The sequence below is a fragment of the Cricetulus griseus genome, chromosome 3, assembly GCF_003668045.3.
Source record: "Cricetulus griseus strain 17A/GY chromosome 3, alternate assembly CriGri-PICRH-1.0, whole genome shotgun sequence".
Classification (NCBI taxonomy): domain Eukaryota; kingdom Metazoa; phylum Chordata; class Mammalia; order Rodentia; family Cricetidae; genus Cricetulus; species Cricetulus griseus.
This window is the reverse complement of record NC_048596.1, coordinates 135,585,527-135,605,703: the sequence shown is the minus strand read 5'-3', so window position 1 is coordinate 135,605,703 and position 20,177 is coordinate 135,585,527. Positions and strand designations below refer to the sequence as shown.

General features: G+C 37.2%; 1 long non-coding RNA gene across 3 annotated transcripts in view; it reads right to left on the bottom strand.

Annotated features, from left to right (window-relative positions):
• LOC103161296 overlaps nt 1–20,177 on the bottom strand; it is a 73,443-nt gene that overhangs the window by 39,518 nt on the left and 13,748 nt on the right. For all 3 annotated transcript variants that reach the window (XR_004769161.1, XR_004769163.1, XR_004769162.1), the window contains 4 exons: nt 15,471–15,594; nt 10,520–10,609; nt 9,592–9,660; nt 3,839–3,934 (listed from right to left, as the gene is read on the bottom strand). This is a non-coding gene — a long non-coding RNA (uncharacterized LOC103161296). The remainder of the gene's footprint in view (nt 1–3,838; nt 3,935–9,591; nt 9,661–10,519; nt 10,610–15,470; nt 15,595–20,177) is intronic.

The following is a 20,177-nucleotide window of genomic DNA, read 5'->3' as shown; positions in this document are numbered from 1 at the left end:
ACAACTCTGACCACCTCCATGCATGTAGGCCAAACCTAGAAGTCCTCCCCCTTTTCTATAGAAGATGAATAATCCACAATTCTCACACCTGAAAGTGATTAATTCTCTTGCCCTGTGGAAGATCTTAGGGTTGACAGCCACATCCTAAATGTCAAAATTACGGAGAGGCCAATAGTAATTGCTCAGCACTCAGTATCTCCCAAACTAACGCATAAGAAACTGTGAAGAGGAGACATTTGCACCTAAGCCTACAACCTGACTGGTTTTGGACATGCATGGTGTTTCACCAGGCCATGTGCTCCCTTTCTCTGGTTCCAATTTTTCCTCTTTATAAAAGCTAATTCCATTTTCCATAGCATAATCATCTATGTTCCTTTAATAGACTGACAGATAATTGGACATTAAAAATCACAGCTTTGGGTAACTTTTTAGAAAATTCAAGTAGAGTACTTTTGAACTTTACTAGGCATTCCTGATAGCCTTCTTCACTGAGTGCTATAACAGAATGAAGGAAAGTGATAGAGAAAGATAGGAAAATGCAATTTATTTAGGTCTCTGGCTCCCATTGTTAACAGACAAACAAGCTACTTGTTTGGAGGCTGAGCTTTTATCTGTCTCCACAGACCTTTATCCTGGTTATTCACCAATAGCTTCCATTTCTGTCTGGACCTTCTGATTATGACAGAGGGCTGCCAAATGTAGCATGATGCTGAATCTTCAATTTCCCTTTGACAGTTTCACCAAACACTGTGATTATATTTATGAGTTATATCACAGTGTTAGACACTTATTTCTATTACAGTGTTCTTAAAAAAGTACTTGGATTAAATAAAGACACGTGTTTTACTGCCTGATCTTGCAACATTCCAAATTAGCATGGAGTGTATTACAAAGTCATAATTGTAAAGAAAGAATTATTTCATCGATATTTTAGAAAAGCAATTATAATCCAATGGGGATGGAAAACTCAGAGCATAGAGTGCCTTTTGGATACAATATTGACCCACATATGAACTCACAGAAACAATGACAGGAAGCAAAGAACTATGCAGGACCAAGCCAGAAATCATCCCATCATTGAGAAGAGGAAGGCAAAATAATCTCCTATCCCTAAGCAATAAGCCATAACCAATTTAAAACCACTTACAAAGGAAAGAAATGAAATTTCCCTAATGCAGTTTCATTGGGTAACCAAACTACACTAATGAGAGTCCCATGCCCAGAAATTGATTACCAACTCAAATTGGACTTAATCATATTTTGGAATGAATGCTATTTAGTGTTTCCTGCTAAAGCCTATTAGTGAAAATAGTAACCTCATATAATATTGATAAAAACTAGACACACTTCTCATATCTTATGCTAAAGCAAGACGGCTGTAAAGGTACATATCTGAAAAGCTGGTGTGTGAAACCCCTCTGTATTTGGATCTCCTGGGTGAACCTCACCAAGGTTGTAGTGCCTCATAAATTTTATGAGATCTAACAGTGACCTAATAGGGATCTTACAACTGTATCCTCCATACCCCTGATATGAAAGTAATGGAGGTCTGTGTATTATATGTGTTCTTTGAACCTTACTGTTAGTCCCCTTAGTGTCATTTACCTTCGTCATGAGGGTGACAGTATGTTTCTGTGGTTCTTTGTCTATTGGGAGGTTAAAAAACACACTATACTGTTCATGATATATGATGGAGTATCCATAGGAATGAAAAATTATGATGATGACTGCTATTTGATTATTATAAAACTCTAGTAAAAATGACATCAAAGTAAACACTTTCTTAATGTTATTATAAATCAAGCCTGGATTACCTTTGTGACAAGGTGTGTCTTATAAATTCAAAATACAGAAAATAGAACAAAATATTTATTATGAAGAGCACAGAAGTGAGAAAATATGTCTGGGTTTATATCTATCATTCCACAATTAACCACTAGCATTACATAGTTTTCTAATTCAAAATATGAATTGACCTGGAGAATATCAATTCATTATACCAAATTGGGTGTTTTATGGTTAACTCTTGAGTGTGGGGTATATATTTCAGAGGCATTTTGTGATGTAGAGTGACAAATTATGCTCTCCTTAGTAAAGACTTTGAAAAAGATTGTGGTGTGATTGTGCAGTCCTTTCTGCTGTGTGATTCTGTGTTTCCCAGCAGAAGTGCAGAATCTTTATCCTTCTTTGTTAATCCTAGGGCAATAAATGGGCATGGATTATATCTTTTCACAAACATTAGGATTTTCCCATTTGTGTGGCTAAAGCTCTCAATTGTTATTTGCTTAAATCTTATTTTTTTTTAAAAAAGACCTGAGTCTTCCTGTTAATAAACTTTATTTTAAGAAGTGGTGTAGATTGGAAGAAAGGATATGTGATAGGTAGGGTTTTAGTTAGGGGGGTGGTAGGGGAGGAGGGGAGGGAGAAGGGAACTGGGGTTGTCATGTAATTCAATCTTGTTTCTAATTCAAACGAAAGATGAAAAAAAAGAAGTGGTAAAATGAGTGTTTGATAATGAAGAAGGAAAGAGAAAAGTAGTTGTAACGGTGTGTCTTACATTCCTGATGAGGAAACTCTCTAAACTGGATTTGGATGCTGAATAATCATAGGCTACAACAACAATATTATAATCTTATCTTAGTTTCTTACAATATAAATGTGAGAGTGGGAGAGTGTGGGAAATATACACACATTGAGAGATACTCATAGATATCCAATTTCATATTTTGAACTTCATTCAAACACGACTATGTTAATGTACAAAACATTGCTAACAGTCCTAGGACTCTACAGAGTAAAGTCCATGATTTCCAGAAATTTTGGCAATTTTCTTCAGTGTCAATATTTTCCTCATCTTATTAATTACCAGTATGTCACATTATACTAAATGACATACATGAATTTTTTTCTACAAAAACCAAATGTTTTGATGGTTGAAAACCATGTGTGTATTATACATCATCCCACAAATGAAATATTGTTTAATGGTGAAGGCTGAGGAGAATAATGAAGGTTGAGCTAATCTGTATCCCCTCATAAGCTCATGTTGTAGCTTTTTTTCATTTACTGACGATTCAGGTAAATCCCCCCCTTTTTTTGTTTTTCAAGACAGGGTTTCTCAGTGTAGCTTTGGAGCCTATCCTGGTACTCACTCTGTAGACCAGGCTGGCCTCGAACTCACAGATATCCCCCTGCCTCTGCCTCACGTGTGCTGGGATTAAAGGTGTGTGCCACCAACGCTCAGCTAAATTCCCTTTTCAATATCAGTAATTATTTTAAAAATTGGACTACTACTTACTGGGAAAGTCATTACTGTTTAACTTCAAAATTATTCGTTGGGTTTTATTTTATAATAAATTAATTAAAACTATAAAAGGAAAGAAAATTATAAATCCATATGCCTAAAGGCAAACTGGGAAAATATGAGTTAATAACCAAAATAAAACCCTCCAACACATAGAAAATAGAACATATTATGTATGGAATCATCAGATCCTTAAGGACATTATTGCTGTGTGTTGGTTACTAATTAAAAATATCCACAATTGTCATCTCCATTTCACATTGACCTTGCAGGCTTCCTGAAAGCAGTTAGTGAGGAAAATAAATACTACATGTTCATCTTTCTGAAATGTCTGGTGTTCAAGACAAACAAGATATTTACTATTTTGTGAAAAGGCATAGCCTAGTGTAAAGTGAATCACTCAATAATCAAAGTTATTAGGTGAAAAACTTCAGGAATTTCCAGAATATAAGAAAAATTAAAGTTTAATCTTATTATGTACATGTGTAATCACCTATCCAGAATGAAATGGGGAAGCAGGTGGTTTCAAAATACCGTAAGTTCAGGGAAGTGGTCTCCTTCAGTGTTAGGTTCTCAGGATGCAGAGAGCAAGAATGGCTTTACTGCTTGAGATTCAGATTCACTGAGCAGCTAAGACAGAAAATGAAGCAAAAATAAATGACATGAACTAATGGATAACATACAGAAAAATAAATATGAGTTTGCTTAAAGCTCTAACAATATACTTAAGACTATTAATAACATGCTTTTATATTTTAAGTGTCACAATTCATTGACTTAAGCCAATAATTCTCAAAGCTATTCAGAAACTTAAAGTTTTCTATCCACAGCGAATACTATATTACTATTTTCTCTATGGTGAAACACAATTAAAGTTCATAATGAACTTCCATAAAATAGCCAACATTGGGCCAACTGATCACAATGAGGTGAGTGACCCCCTGCTCTTACCCAACTCCTGTCCAAAGCGCCATTCACCCAGATCTCCCCAGGCTTGAAGTAGACAGGCCCCGGCAAACCTCCATAGTTACAAAAGAATTGAAATAACCCCCTGTATCTTAGCAGATCACCATGCATTAAAGCTAGAATTCAGCAACAATATGAATGGCCGAAAACCTGCATAATCTTGGAAAATGAATAACACCCAATTGCACCATTCCTGGGTTGAGGAAGAAATAAAAAACAAATTAAAGACTTCATATAATCTAGTGAGAATGCAGACACAACATACCCAAACTTATAGGACACTCTGAAAGCAGTGCTAAGAGGGAAGTTCATAGCACTAAGTGCCCACATGAAGAAACTGGAGAAAAGTCACATTAGAGAATTGACAGAACAACTGAAAGCATTAGAGCAAAAAGAAGCAAACTCACCAAGGAGGAGTAGATGCCAGGAAATAATCAACCTGAGAGCTGAAAACAATAAGTAGAAACTAGGAAAATATTACATAGAATCAATGAAACAAAGAGTTGATTCTTTGAGAAGATCAACAAGATAGACAAACCTCTAGCCAAACTAACCAAAAGAAAGAGAGAGAGCATGCTAATTAACAAAATCAGAAACGAAAGGGGGGATATAACAATGGACACTGAGGAAATCCAGAGAATCTTCAGGTCATACTTTGAAAACCTGTACTCCATAAAATTCAAAAATCTAATGGAAATGGACAGTTTTCTTGATAAATATCACTTACCAAAATTAAACTAAGATCAGATGAACAGTTTAAATTGACCCATAACCCCTAATGAAATAGAAGCAGTCATCAAAAGCCTCCCTACCAAAAAATGCCCAGGGCCAGATGGCTTCACTGCAGAATTCTACCAGAAATTCAAACAAGAGCTGAGATCAGTACTCCTCAAACTGTTCCACACAATAGAAGCAGATGGTATATTGCCAAACTCTTTCTATGAGGCTACAATCACTTTGATAAAAAAGCCACACAAAGATAAGACTAAGAAAGAGAACTACAGACCGATATCCCTCATGAACATCCATGCTAAAATACTCAATAAAATATTGGTGAACCGAATCCAAGAACATATCAGAAAAATCATCCCCCACGATCAAGTAGGCTTCATCCCAGGGATGCAAGGATGGTTTAGCATAAAAAATCCATCAATGAAATCCACCATATAAACAAACTGAAAAAGAAAAACCACATGATCATCTCACTAGATAATGAAAAAGCCTTTGACAAAATCCAATATCCCTTCATGATAAAGATCTTGGAGAGAACAGGAATAACAGGAACATATCTAAACATGATAAATGCAATATACACCAAACCAATAGCCAACATCAAACTAAATGGAGAGAATTCAAAGCGATTCCTCTAAAATCAGGAACAAGAAAGGGCTGTCCACTCTCTCCATACCTCTTCAATATTGTACTTGAAGTTCTAGCTAGAGCAATAAGACAAGAAAAGGGGATCAAAGTGATAAAAATTGGAAAGGATGAAGTCAAACTTTCACTATTTGCAGATGACATGATAGTCTACATTAGTGACATGAAAAACTCTACCAGGAAATGCTTACAGCTGATAAACACCTTCAGCAAGGTAGCAGGATACAAAATTAAATAAAAAAATCTGTAGCCCTACTGTATACAGATGATAAACCCAATGAGAAAGAAATCATTGAAACATCACCTTTCACAATATCCACAAGCAACATAAAATATCTGCGGGTAACACTAACCAAAAAAATGAAAGACCTGTACAATAAGAACTTTGAGACTTTAAAGAAAGAAATTAAAGAAGATACCAGTAAATGGAAAGATCTTCCATGCTCTTGGATAGGTAGAATTAACATAGTGAAAATGGCAATCCTACCAAAAGCAATCTACAGATTCAACGCAATCCCCATCAAAATCCCGACACAGTTTTTCACAGACATTGAAAGAACAATACTCAACTTTATATGGAAAAATAAAAAACCGAGGATAGCCAAAACAACTCTTTACAATAAAAGAACTTCTGGAGGCATCACCATCCTGACTTCAAGCTCTACTATAGAGTCATAGTTCTGAAAACAGCTTGGTATTTACACAAGAATAGACAGATAGACCAATGGAATGGAATTGAAGATGAAGATATTAACCCATGCACCTACGAACACCTTATTTTTGACAAAGGTGCTAAATCTATACAATGGAAAAAAGATAGCATCTTCAACAAATTGTGTAGGCACATTTGGATTCAGACATGCAGAAGATTGCAGATAGATCCATACCTGTCACCATGCATGAAACTTAAGTGCAAATGGATCAAAGATCTCTCCATAAATGTTCTGAATCTTCTAGAAGAGAAAGTGGGAATTACCCTTGAACAAATTGGCACAGGAGACCGATTCCTGAACATCATGCCAGGAGCACACACAATGAGGTCTGCAATTAATAAACGGGACCTCCTGAAACTGAGAAGCTTCTGTAAGGCAAAGGACACAGTAAGACAAAACAACCACCCACAGAATGGGAAAAATCTTCACCAACCCCACATCTGACAGAGGGCTGATTTCTAAAATATACAAGGAGCTCCAGAAGCTACCCACCAAAACACCATACAATGAAATTAAAAAGTGGGGTGCAGAACTAAACAGAGAATTTTCAACAGAGGAATCTGAAATGGCTGAGAGACACTTAAGAAAGTGCTCAAAATCATTGGCCATCAGAGAAATGCAACTCAAAACAACTCTGAGATACCACCTCACACCTGTCAGAATGGCTAAAATCAAAAATACCAATGACAACCTATTCTGGAGAGGATGCGGAGAAGAATGAACACTCCTCCATTGCTGGTGGGAGTGTGAACTTGTAAGACCATTCTGGAAATCAGTATGGCGGTTGCTCAGAAAAATGGGAATCAATATACATTAAGATCCTGCCATTCCTCTCTTGGGTATATACCCAAATAGTGCATGTTCATAAAACAAGGACATATGTTCAACCATATTCATAGCAGCATTGTTTGTAATAGCCAGAACCTGGAAGCAACCTAGATGCCCCTCAACTGAAGAATGGATAGAGAGAATGCGGTATATTTATACATTGGAGTACTACTCAGCAGAAAAAAGCAATGGAATCTTGAAATTCGCAGACAAATGGATGGAACTAGAAGAAACCATCCTGAATGAGGTAACCCAGTCACAAAAAGACAAACATGGTATGTACTCACTCATATATGAATTTTAAACATAGAGTAAAGGTTTACCAGCCTATAATCCTCTTCATCAAAGAAACTAGGAATCATGAAGTACTCTAAGGGATAAATAGACCACAGGAATGGGAAGTGGCATGAAATCCACTAATTGTGAACATGAGGGTAGGGGACAGGGTGCTGCCACAATAAGATCACAAGAAGAGGAGCAGAGGAGAGGAAATGGAGGAGCAGAGATATTGAGTAGGGAGAAGAATAGAGGAAAGAGAGCAGGATGAGAGATGGGAGCCACTATAGGTCCGAGAAGAGATCTGGCACTAGGGAAATCTCCAGAGACCAACAAGGATGACATGATCTGACAATCCAGGCAATGGAAGAAAGGATAACCTAAAAGCCATTCCCCTAAAATGAGATTGATGACTACTCTTTATGCCATCCTAGAGCCCTCATCCAGTGGCTGATGGAAGCAGAGACAGACATCCACAGAAATATACTGAGCTGAAATCTGGAACCTAGTTGAAGAGAGGGAGGAATGAAGATCAAAGGGGTCTGTACCAGGTTGGAGAAACCCACAGAAACAGTTGGCCTGAAAAGGGGAAAGCATTTCGACCCCAGACACTATCTGGGAGGCTAGTACAAGACTGATCCATCCCCCTGAACATGGATGCCAATAAGGAGGCCCCTGCACTCCAGGGAGCCTCTGGAAGTGGATTAGCATTTTTCCCTGGTGTAAGAAGGGACTTTGAGAGCCCATCCCACTAGAAGGGATACACTCTGGCTCTGGACACATTGGGAAGGGCCTAGGCCCAGCATAGGAAGATTTGGTGGACTTTGCAGAGCCCCTTTTGAGGGCCGTACCCTGCCTGGGGAGTGGAGGGTGGATGGGGTGAAGGGTAGGTTGGAGGTGAGGGAGGAGGGATGGGGGTGAGGGGAAGGAGAGGGAGAAGGGACTTATATGTGAAACAAGCCTGTTCCCTAACTTGAATTAATATATATATATATATATATATATATATATATATATATATATATAGCCAACATTGACACAACATTCAAATAGAGAAGTAAAGGTGGAGAAACTGAACTTCTTTCACTAGTATTTAAAAACTTATGACAAATTAGTTGTCATTAGTCATTAGGATATTGTGTATTGTTCAATATAGATTAGTGAAATGAAAGCAGGTGCTTAAAAATGAACAGTTAAATATATTTGTGCATATGATCATGGGTGTGGTGGGTCTGGTATCTGTACCATTTCTTCTACAATCCACAATTTATTTATGAAGTCTCACACCTGCAACCAGTGTTAGCACCCATGTTGCTTTTTCATCTGTCCACTGAAATTATGCCCAACAGGGGTCAGCACTAGAACTGACTCCATGTGTTCACACAGAAACTATACCTAACATAGCACATGATGGAGAAAAAGACCACAATACTCTAATTTCCCCTATGAATACACTCTGCCAATATGGCTTCACCATAGAGACATGTTATTACATCCTTGTACATCCCATGACTGGAAAACTACTTGCCAATTTACTGTACAATCACGCAATCATGTAAATATTACCTATGCAATGTGTGCCCCTTCATACAACTTTGATGGATAATCCCTGTACACACTGTGAAGGCAAATGACTATTGTTTTTATTAAAATGACAATTGGACAAAGTGTTGGCAGGATTTTCATGGCAAAGAGAACACTGGGTTGAAGTGTAGAGTTAAAGGGACGCCATCAGACACAAATCAAGCAGAATGGGAAGTATGTACAGGAGATAATGGAGCCTCAGGGCAGCACATAGATAAATGGTAATGAATTAAATTGTGAGAGCTACACAAAAATCTTATGTTCCTGTACAGGTATTTGGGGAGTGGTTTTGGGAACAGAAATGTCTACCAACACTTTTTCTTATTCTCCACATCACAAAAAACATGATTGATTACCCAAATTCATCTACATTATTGTTCATGCACCCCACTAACACATGTGTAACAAATAAATCAACATTTAGAGAGAGATGTAGACTGTACCTATCACTCCTAGTCAATATGTTCAAAAGAGCAGAACTATTTATTATAACTACCACCATGGTAACTCTGAGAAACCAATAACGCTATTGATACTACTTACATCACATAGATGAAATAATCACTGCAGTGTGAGCACTGCCAACCAAATGCCACAACAGAATGACTTTACCTAGAAGAAAGATATCTTAACTGTAATGGCATAGACAGATCCATCATTCCCTCATTTTTCTCACCCTATACACTTAAGTCCCAATCTGAGTCCCTGTTGACTTTGAGCATAGTTGCATAAAATAGGTGAAGGGATAGGCTATGTAATCAGGTAACAATCTCCTTATAGTGCCTGTTCTTCTACATATACAGGGAAATGGCAAATAATCATTCATTGGATGATCTTCCAAAACGGTCACAGCTAAATTCTCCAGGTCATCAGTTGTATGGCTTAAAATATACTCCTGCGTATCATGGTAATTTAAAGACTTCTGTGGACAGACTTTGAATGTCCCCCAGCCCTGGGGATCAGAAAGATGTTGGAATAGTGGATCTGATGGTGGCAGGGGCAGAGTGGAGGGAGAGGGAAGTGAGATTGACTTGTTAAAGAAGCTTGTTTCTGATTTAAATAAAAAAGTCTGTGGACATGTTTAAATTTATCTGCCTACTACAACTCATTAATAGACAGGGTTGGACAGTGTGGCAAAGGTTTGCAATAGGAGACTATAACATATATGTTATGTTATCATAATGAGAACTCTCTATGCATATCCTAGAAACAACTTCTAGCTATGTGAACATCACACCTGTCTTAGAATGAATTGTAAGTAACGCTAACAAAACTGAAACTTTTTTATTCTGCCAGCAAAGTTAAGAATATGATGCAGTCTGAATTTAGGCCATAGCTTTTCTGCTTATTCCTCTCACTCTTCCTTCCTCTCATTGCTTTGGTCTTTCGCTGTCACACTCTTTAATAAACTCCATGGTTAATGAAATAATTAGTAATTTAATATGAAAAATACAAACAAAGCAAGACTTACAATACCACATGGTAGTTATAGTGAGCATGTCGTCAATGAAGCCTTCACAGAAGTTGGGGAAAAACATTTCATCCATGCCTGAGTCTGAGACTTTACATCAGGATCATGCAATAAGAGGGCAAATTTTAAGAACAAATAGTTAGAAACAGTAAAACATACATTTAAAAAAATAATCATTTTGACATGATTAGAAAAATCTTCATAAGATACAGAAATTTCACAATTCCTAGACAAGCAGTTTTAATATTACTATGAATGCAATATTCACAAGTAATGTAGAGATTATGTACAGTGGACTTGCAGATCTCCATGTGTGCTGTTATTTGTCCAAAATGAATAAATTATTATAACATTTGTACAGGACAATGAGTAATCCAGTGTCAAAGAAATTGTGCTGAAAACAAAAAGAACAAACAAGAGAGGAGCATTCCATTCACACTTCCTGCAATGTAACACTTTACACACATCCTCACACACATACACTTCTATAAAACAATAAAATATGAGATAAATAAATCACTCAAAATTGTCATTTACTTATAATCACTTAACTCATGTTATAAATTGCCAAAAGATATACTAGGTAAAAAGTTTCTCAAATGTTCTCATAAATGAAAAATACAGCAAATTTGGATTTTCTTCTTACATAACACATCGCTTGTTTTTCTTCATGTATTTAGGACTGTGTGTTTCCATGAGAGAGGGAGAGAGTATTTGTGTGAAAGAACAAACAATAAAAAAGAGACCATAAATTTAAAAGTAAAAAAGGAGGATTAAATGAGAGGATTTGGAAGGAAGAAATCAAATGGAAAAATGATGCACTCATATTGTAATGTCATTTTTAAAATATACTTAAATAAAATTAACAGCTCATATATGAACCAAAATATAGGTACAATTTTAAATTTATGCAAAGATCATTTGGCTTAAAATTAATCTCTGAAGCATTAATAAAGTCAATACTTTCTAAGGTGTGCAGCTATAAATTTTATTGAAAAGACGATAAAGTTCCTCTATGCCCTCACAGATTGATTGGTGACCTTGGTGTTTTCACAGGCTACTGCCCTGGCACAAAATGCTGAAGAAAAGAAAATTTCCTATGGGTCCCGACAGTAGGAGAATCAAACAAGCAGGCCTGGTATCACACAATTAAGTGAAGAAAAAGTCTGAAAATTTGAGGTACATTATTACAGGCTTGGTTTTAATGTAAACTTTAGGTAAAACTTTGGAGAAGTGTGTATTCAGGACTTGGTTAGAGACTAAGACCAGATACGAGCTGGAATCCGACCAGGAGTATGGGCTGCTAAAGCCCTGCATGAGGGGATTTACATGAGTTGTCACTGCTTCTGATTGGCTGTGTACTATAATATAGAGAATAGCTGTGGTTCAAGAGAGAGAGAGAGAGAGAGACGGAGGGAGGGAGGGGGGAGAGGAGAGAGAGAGAAGAGAGAGAGAGAGAGAGAGAGAGAGAGAGAGAGAGAGAGAGAGAGGCTAAACCTAGTGATAGAAATCCAAACTCTGCAGTAACTAGGGAGATTTCCATCAAAGCTGCTGTTTCATTTATCTCTCATCCTCTCTGTCTGTTGCAGCAAACACAGAAAAATTGAAAGGAAAAGTCTGGATAAAATGTTATTTGACATGGGATCCCACAGCATTTAACAACAGAGGAAAACCACTCATTGGACCCTTGATGCTGAGCATGTATTAGGATGCTTATTCACAGCATTTGGCTATTGCCCAGAAGCTTCCATTTTGTTGTGGGACATTCCAGTTTCTTCTGACCCTTTGCAATCTGCCTGTGTCAGTTTGCCCCAAGTGTTTGATTATTGCAAGAGCCTTCGCCCTGATTAGAACTTTATGTATATCGCATTGCCCTACAAAGACATGCCTGCATTAAAGAAACTCTCTCTCTCTCTCTCTCTCTCTCTCTCTCTCTCTCTCTCTCTCTCTCTCTCTCTCTCTCTCTCTCTTTCTCTCTCTCTCTCTGTGTGTGTGTGTGTGAGTGTGTGTGTGTGTGTGTGTGTGTGTGTGTGTGTGTGTGTGTGTACATACAGTTTTGGTGTGCATGTAGGTAACATACTGGAGACAAAATCTACTACTGTTTCTGTGGTGACTTCATTTCTTAAACAACCCATGCTGTGGATGTCAGTGAGGAGGCTTGAGCACTCTATGAGGCCTCTGGGAGTACATCAGCATTTAATCCTGGAGTAAGAAAGGACTTAGAGAGCCCATCCCATGTGAAGAGATGCTTTTTCAGCCTGGACACATGAGGGAGTGCCTAGGCCTTTACCAGGATGATGAGACAGACTTTTGGGAACCCACATTTAGGGCCTCTCCCTCCCTGGGGATCAGAGGTGGGCTCAGGTGGGGGGTAGGGGGAGGGGAGGGAGAGGGAGCAGGGATTGACATGTGAAGCAGGCTTTTTTCTAATTTGAACTATTAAAAATTTATAAAATATTTTATTCAATATACAGGTATAAATATTGTATGTTTTTAAAAAGCCCACCTCCATACCCTAATCTAAAATTCCTCCACCATCACAAGTAACACTATTCTTTGTTAACGTTGACAATTTAGACTTCTCTTTTTTTGTATGTGTATCTAGGATTGTGTGTATGAATATGTTTTTGTATACTTGTGTGTGTGTTCATGTGTGTGTGCTTGCATGTGTGTTATTAGGGGGAGTGGATGTATCCTTTCATTTTTGAGAATGTACCTTAGTTACAATTTCCATTCCCTGTTCTCATATAACACTATAATTTCTCATATAACACTATACACTATCCTTCAACTTTATGCCACATTGTCATTGTCCAGGTATTAGTGATATAACTCACAACAAACTCTATTTTCCAAATCTCTATCATGACCTGGACTCTCTTATGAAAACAAACAACCAGGTAAAATTTTCATTATAATCTCCATTATTTATACAAATTTACTTCAGTGACTTGTCTCTTCCCAAATAAAGAACAAAATCATTATTCTCCCCAAAGAAAATTACAATTTTCTTCTATCCATCTACAGAATTCTTGTACTTCCACCCAAGGATTTCATCAGATTGTCTTTGCCCACAAGGGACTATATCTATCATATACCTGTGTACATAGAGTCCCCTAACTTCATGATATGTTGCCTATATACTCTTGTCTGTGTGTGAAGCCATTTTCACCTTTGTCAGACTCCATAAACAATTCATGGAAAGTTGGTTATGTTTCTGTATAACACAAATATTTGGAGAAATCCTGGAGGAAAATAGAATTATCAGCTGAATTTTAGCTACGCTGGCAGGCTGCTTTGTGGATTATTAATAGAATCAAGAAATTTTATAGAACAGGGAATTATTCCAGTGATCAAAACCTATAAAATTTAATATTGTAAATTTAAAGAGGACAATCAGAATGACCCAAGTAATAGTCGATTAGATATTTTTGCAAAGCAGTTCTATCTTGAGGAATCAAGGGGTAATCTGAAGAAAAACAGAAACATTAAGGATTCTAAAAATGATTATATTATATTTACCCCCAAATTAGATATGATACATAAAACACATGTTAATAAATTTAACTGAAATTAAATACACTTGGGAATATAACACACTCAACAGGGGAATGAATATTCTAAAATACCTCTAGAGACAGGGAGGAGAAAACTCATTTAGACTAAGGGATTGGTAAGAGGAAGCCCAGACAAAACCATAAGAGGATAGAATAATACTACTCTATTTGGTTGCTTCTAAGAAGTGACATTTAAGTCCCTAATGCAGAAATCACTGCATTTTGGATCTGGATCAATTAGAATTTGAACTTCAACTATATCCAAGAATGATGCCAGAAAACTAATTTTCTGAGACCCGGAAGGTGTTAGGAAAGCAGTTACGGGGGGAAATTGATGAAGTGCCCAGTCCAGTTTTGATGCCTTTGAATGACCAACATGGCAAGATATCACTAAAGACAAACTAGTGGCTCTTATAGCTGTCAGTAAATAGTAGCTACCTAATGGTATCCAAGACTTGCCTAACAAGTGAAAGTCATTCCTCACAATGCAAAATATCAAATTTCCTGTGACTAGTGAATCCATGAAACATAGTAAACATTATCACTCCTTTCATTAAACACTATAAAACTCTATCTACATTATAAAACTAATCCTTATACTCATACAATATTTTTGACCCAAGAATACTAATGATATTCAGAAGGTTGTCCTTATATAGGTGTGTGTGTGTGTGTGTGTGTGTGTGTGTGTGTGTGTGTGTGTGTGTGTAGTTGGGTGGGTGTGTGCATGTGTGTACTCAGGGACAATAATGAAGTGGTCATGAATTTGAGAGTGAAATGAGGACTATTCAGGAAGATCTGGAGAGTTAGCAATGTGGAAATTATGTAGTCCTGCCTGAAGTACTCAATTTCTTAAAACAGAAAATTCAAAACACATAATAAAGAAACTTAGAAGGTATGATTTCAGCAGAAGAGTAGGATTTGTTGAAGAATTAGGATGAAAATGACCAAAACTCATAGCACACATAAATGAAATCATTATATTTATGAAGTATGATTAATCCAAGAAGAAGAAAAGACTCAAAAACTCAGGTCATGCATACAACTGGAATTTCAATGGAAAATGATACCTAAAATCCAAAAAGGTTCGGTAATTTTCCAAACATTAGAAGGTAAGAGATAACAGTGGATGCCACTTAACATAAAATTTACAGGACACTATGCTCAGAAAAATTGCAGAGAAAATTAGCAGGTGTTTCTATGGGAAGACATAAACTAGGTGGAAATAACATCATGCCATTTTTACAGAAATACTGAGACTTGTACAAAATGTATGGATTCAAATATATGTGGAGAAGACATTCCAATACACAGAAACAAAAAATCAATTGAGTAGACAATATAAAAAACTACTAATGGAAAATAAAAGGGAGAAAACCCTCAAATTACAATACCACCATACAGATGGGGTGTCTATGTCTTCAGTGAAAGCATCTCAGGAGAAAGCAGAGAAGGATGTCCTCTGTGCCTGAGTCTGAGTTCCTCATAAGCAGGATGATGAGGTCATATTTCAACATCCTAGAAGGAAAAAGAAAATGTTTAAGGACAAATAGTGTGTAATTATAATACACACACACACACACACACACACACACACACACACACACACAAACACACACACACACACACACACTTAGGTAGAAAATCATTTTCATATGACTACTGAAACCAAAATAGGTTTAAAGTAACAAATTCTTAGATGAGATGTACTTATATTATTTATAAATGCAATATTAACAAGTAATATGAAATGTGGATGTAATGGGCATTTGGGTCCCCAAATGTGTCATTCCTTTGTCTTAATGATCAAAATAACTCTAAAACTTGATCATAACCACAATAAATTCAGTATCAATGAAATTGTTTTGACCTCTTTGTACAGATGTATGAAAACATGATATTTATGAAGAAAGATTAATACAAGAAAAAGAAAATACCTAAAAATTCAGGTAATGCATGCAACTGAAATTTCATTCATTAAAATGGAAGGTAATACTGAGAATCCTAAAAGGGTCTATAGTTTTCCAAAAACTAAAAAGTGACATATATGGCCTGGGGAGATGGCACAGGGGTTCAGAGCACTGGCTGCTCAACAGAGATCCTGACTCCAATGCCCAGCAGCCAAATGGTAGCTCACAACCATCTATAAGAGATCTGGTACTCTCTTCTGGCTTGTTGAAATGCACACTAACAGAACACTATATGCATAAAAAGTATGTCTTTAAAAATTAAAGCTAATTAATATAGGGGAAGCTGTAGCCACGCCTACTTAGGGACTGGCTACAGGTGTGCCTGACCAGGCTTGCGAGGGTGTGGTCAGGGTGACGTAGAGTGATACTTGCATGGGACTGCATTTTCTCTTTTGGTTTCACTTTGGTAGTTGCTAGACAGACTGTTGCCACGCCGGCTGGCTAGGTCGCTCTGTAAATAAGGCTTTTCCCTATTAAATGCCCTTATATTTCTACCTGACTCCGTATTGGTAATTTCCCACTATAAATTAATCACTGTATAATCTATGTTAAATAAACAGATGAAAATAGATGCCACTTAACAGAACATTTACTGGACATTGTGCTCAGGGAGGTTAGTGGAGAATATGAATAGTTGATGTTTCTGTGGCAAGAAATATAAACTACATATACATAGAAAGAACATCATATCATGTATACACAAATAATAAGATATGCACAAAATATATGAATTTAAAACTATGGTCAGAAAAGATGTTAATGCACAGAAACATAAAAAAAACTTAATTGGATTGTTCATACAAGAAAATATTACTGAAAAATAAAGGCAGAGAGCCACAGAAATTACTGTGTTACCATCTAGGTGTGGTATCTATGTCTTCACCAAAAGCTTCTCAGTGGCTGAGTCTGAGATCAACATGAGCATGATAATGAGGTCATGTGTTAATAGCATAGAAGGAAAAAGAATTATAAGAACAAATATTGAGGAATTATAATATATGCATATATAAGTAGTAAAGTATTTTCATAAGATTAGTAACATCAAAATAAGGTTTAAAAATGCCCAGTTCCTAATTGATATGCACTGACATTATTATAAATGTAATATTCAGGCGTGATGGAGATACGAGATGGAATTGGTATTCAGGGCCCGATGCCTGTCGTTCCTTTTTGTTTTAATGAACAAAATGACTATAAAACTTGTAGACAGCCACAATAGATATGGTATAAATGAAATTATTCTGAAAATGAAATCTTAACTAATACTTTTTCTGCTGAAAAACTTACTGTAATTGGCCAACAGAGAGTATTAGTGCAAGACCCATCCCTAAATCTGAAGTTATCTCTATTTGATGACTGGAAGAAAATGAATTTATTTCCTCCCTCACTGGGGAGCAGAAAGGGTATGAAACGGGTAGGGCATTAGTTGGGGGGGGCAGGGGAGGAGGGGAGGGAGAGAGACCTGGGATTGACATGTAAAATAATTATCTTTCTAATAAAAATGGGGGGGAAGTTTAAATAAATCATTTTAAAGTTTTAAAAAAGAACAAAAATAAAGAAAAAATAAAGAAAAAGGGCATTAGGTAGTTTCAGATGGCAGTCCAGTGATGGAAAACAAAAAGCAATTTTCAAGGTTTTCAGCACTGTTCAAGAAAAGGACCGTCTCTGCATTTAAAGCCTAGGAAGGTAGCCCAATTGTGAGACTCTGTCTAGCTAAGCCCTTAACTTATGAAAGGAGTACACAAAATAACTCCTTGTCTCAGGAACATTATACAAAAACTGTAGCAAATTTGATCCAACCTTGGTAGGGTCAATCAAATCATGGCAGACTTACCTATTATTTTTTACTGATTATGTAAACAATAAAAATGCAAAATGTAAAAAAAAATGAAAATTTAGATTCTCCATTGATATATCACTTCAGATACAAACTTCCCTTAAAGGCTGGGTTCGCCATTACATGTCACCACAAAAAGAACTCAATGGCTTTTTATATTGTTCTGCGTCTCACAGTGCTTCAGTTTTTCTTCTGATTTAACTTTACAGTTCCCTAATCTATATATCATAGTTTCATTTTTGTAATTTTCTTATTAGTTCAAATTAGGAACAACCTTGATTCACATGTCAATCCCTTCTCCTTCTCCCTCCCCTCCCTGCAACCCTCCCCTATACTCCCCACCTACCCCTTCCCCCTGCCCCATCCACCCTCCATTCCCTGGATGGGGCCTGTCCAAAGTCCAGCACATCATTCTGGGCCGGGCCTAGACCCTCCCCCATGTGTCCAGGACAAGAGTGCATCCCTTAATGTGGGATGGGCTCTCAAAGTCCCTTCTTACACCAGGGAAAAATACTAATCCACAACCAAGGGCCCCCTAGAGTGCAGGGGCCTCCTCATTGACATCGATATTCAGAGGACTGGATCACTCCTCTACTGGCCTCCCAGACAGCAGTCTGGCGTCCATGTGATCCCCTGTGTTCAGGCCAGCTGTTTCTGTGGCTAGCTTTTTGAGTTCATTGTATATTTTGGAAATCAGCCCTCTGTCAGATGTGGAGTTGGTGAAGATCTTTTCCCATTCTGTGTGCTGTCATTTTGTCTTAGTGATTGTGTCATTTGCCTTACAGAAGCATCTCATTTTCAGAAAGTCCCATTCATTAATTGAAGATCTCAATGTCAGTGCTACTGGTATAATATTCAGGAAGTGGTCTCCTGTGCCAATTTTTTCAAGGGTATCTCACACTTTGTCTTCTAGAAGATTCAGAGTGACTGGATTTATGTTGAGATCTTTGATCCATTTGCACTTAAGTTTGTGCATGGTGACACATATGGATCTATCTGTAATCTTCTGCATGTTCGAATCCAGTTGTGCCAGTACCATTTGTTGAAAATGCTATCTTTCTTCCATTTGAATAATATTGTGGTATTATTATAGTTTCTTACAAAATCAAGGTGGTAGAGAGAAAGAGAGTTGCACAGTTGTTTATCATCCTATTTTGAACTTCATTCATTTAGGACTATGTAATGTAAACAAATATTGTTGAGGGTCCTAGGAATTTTCACAGTAAACCCCATGAATTCTACCACTTTTCATCATGTGTCATCATTTTTCCCATTTCATTCATTAACAGAAGAATACATTGTACTGAATACAAGCTGTGTAACAGTTTTTTTCTACAAAATAAGTTCTTCATGGCTCAAATACATTCCTATATTCTTCATCAACCCACATATGAAAAATTCTGGAGAGAGTAATGAAAGTTTATCTATTCTTTATTACCTTCCAGGTTCATCTTTTTATTGCTGTTTCATTTCCTGACTATGCAGAGAATTTCATTTAGAAATGCTGGCAATAATAATGTAATAGAGGGAGACATAATAAATTCAAAGATAAATCAGGCACTACAGAAATGTCTGGAGAGCTACAAAGATGGCACCACCTAACAATCTAAGCAACAGAAGAGAGGCTACCTTAAATGCCCTCTCCTGATAATGAGATTGATGACTAATTCATATGCCAAAGTATAGCATTCATCTGGCAGGGTGGAAGTAGAAGCAGACACCCACAGCTAAACCTTGAACTGACCTGAAATCCTAATGCAGAGAAGGAGGATGGATGAGCATTGGGGTCCATACCAGGCTGATGAAACACATAGAAACAGCTGACCTGAACAAGGGAGACCTCTTGGGAAACCAGTATGGAACTGTCCAGACAGATACGCTAAGGGTGGATGTCAGTGAGGAGACCTTGGAAATCTATTGGGCCCCTTGCAATGGATCAATACTTATCTCTAGCATAGGAATGGGCTCTGGGAGTCCATCCCACATGGAGGTATACTCCCTGAGCCCAGACACAAGGGGGTTGGCCTAGGCCCTTTCCCAAAGGATATGACAGACTTGAAGACCCGCTCACAAGGCTTCACCCTCCCTGGGGAGCAGATAGGGTATGGGATAGTAGGGTATTAGTTGTGGGGGAAGGAAAGGAGGGGAGGGGGAGGGACCTGGTATTAACATGTAAAATAATCTTTCTAATTAAAATAAAAAAGAAATACTGGCAATAATTAAAACATGTTTGTGATAATGCTTAAATTTCAAAATCTTTCTTGAAGACTATTGGATAATAAAACAGTTGAAAC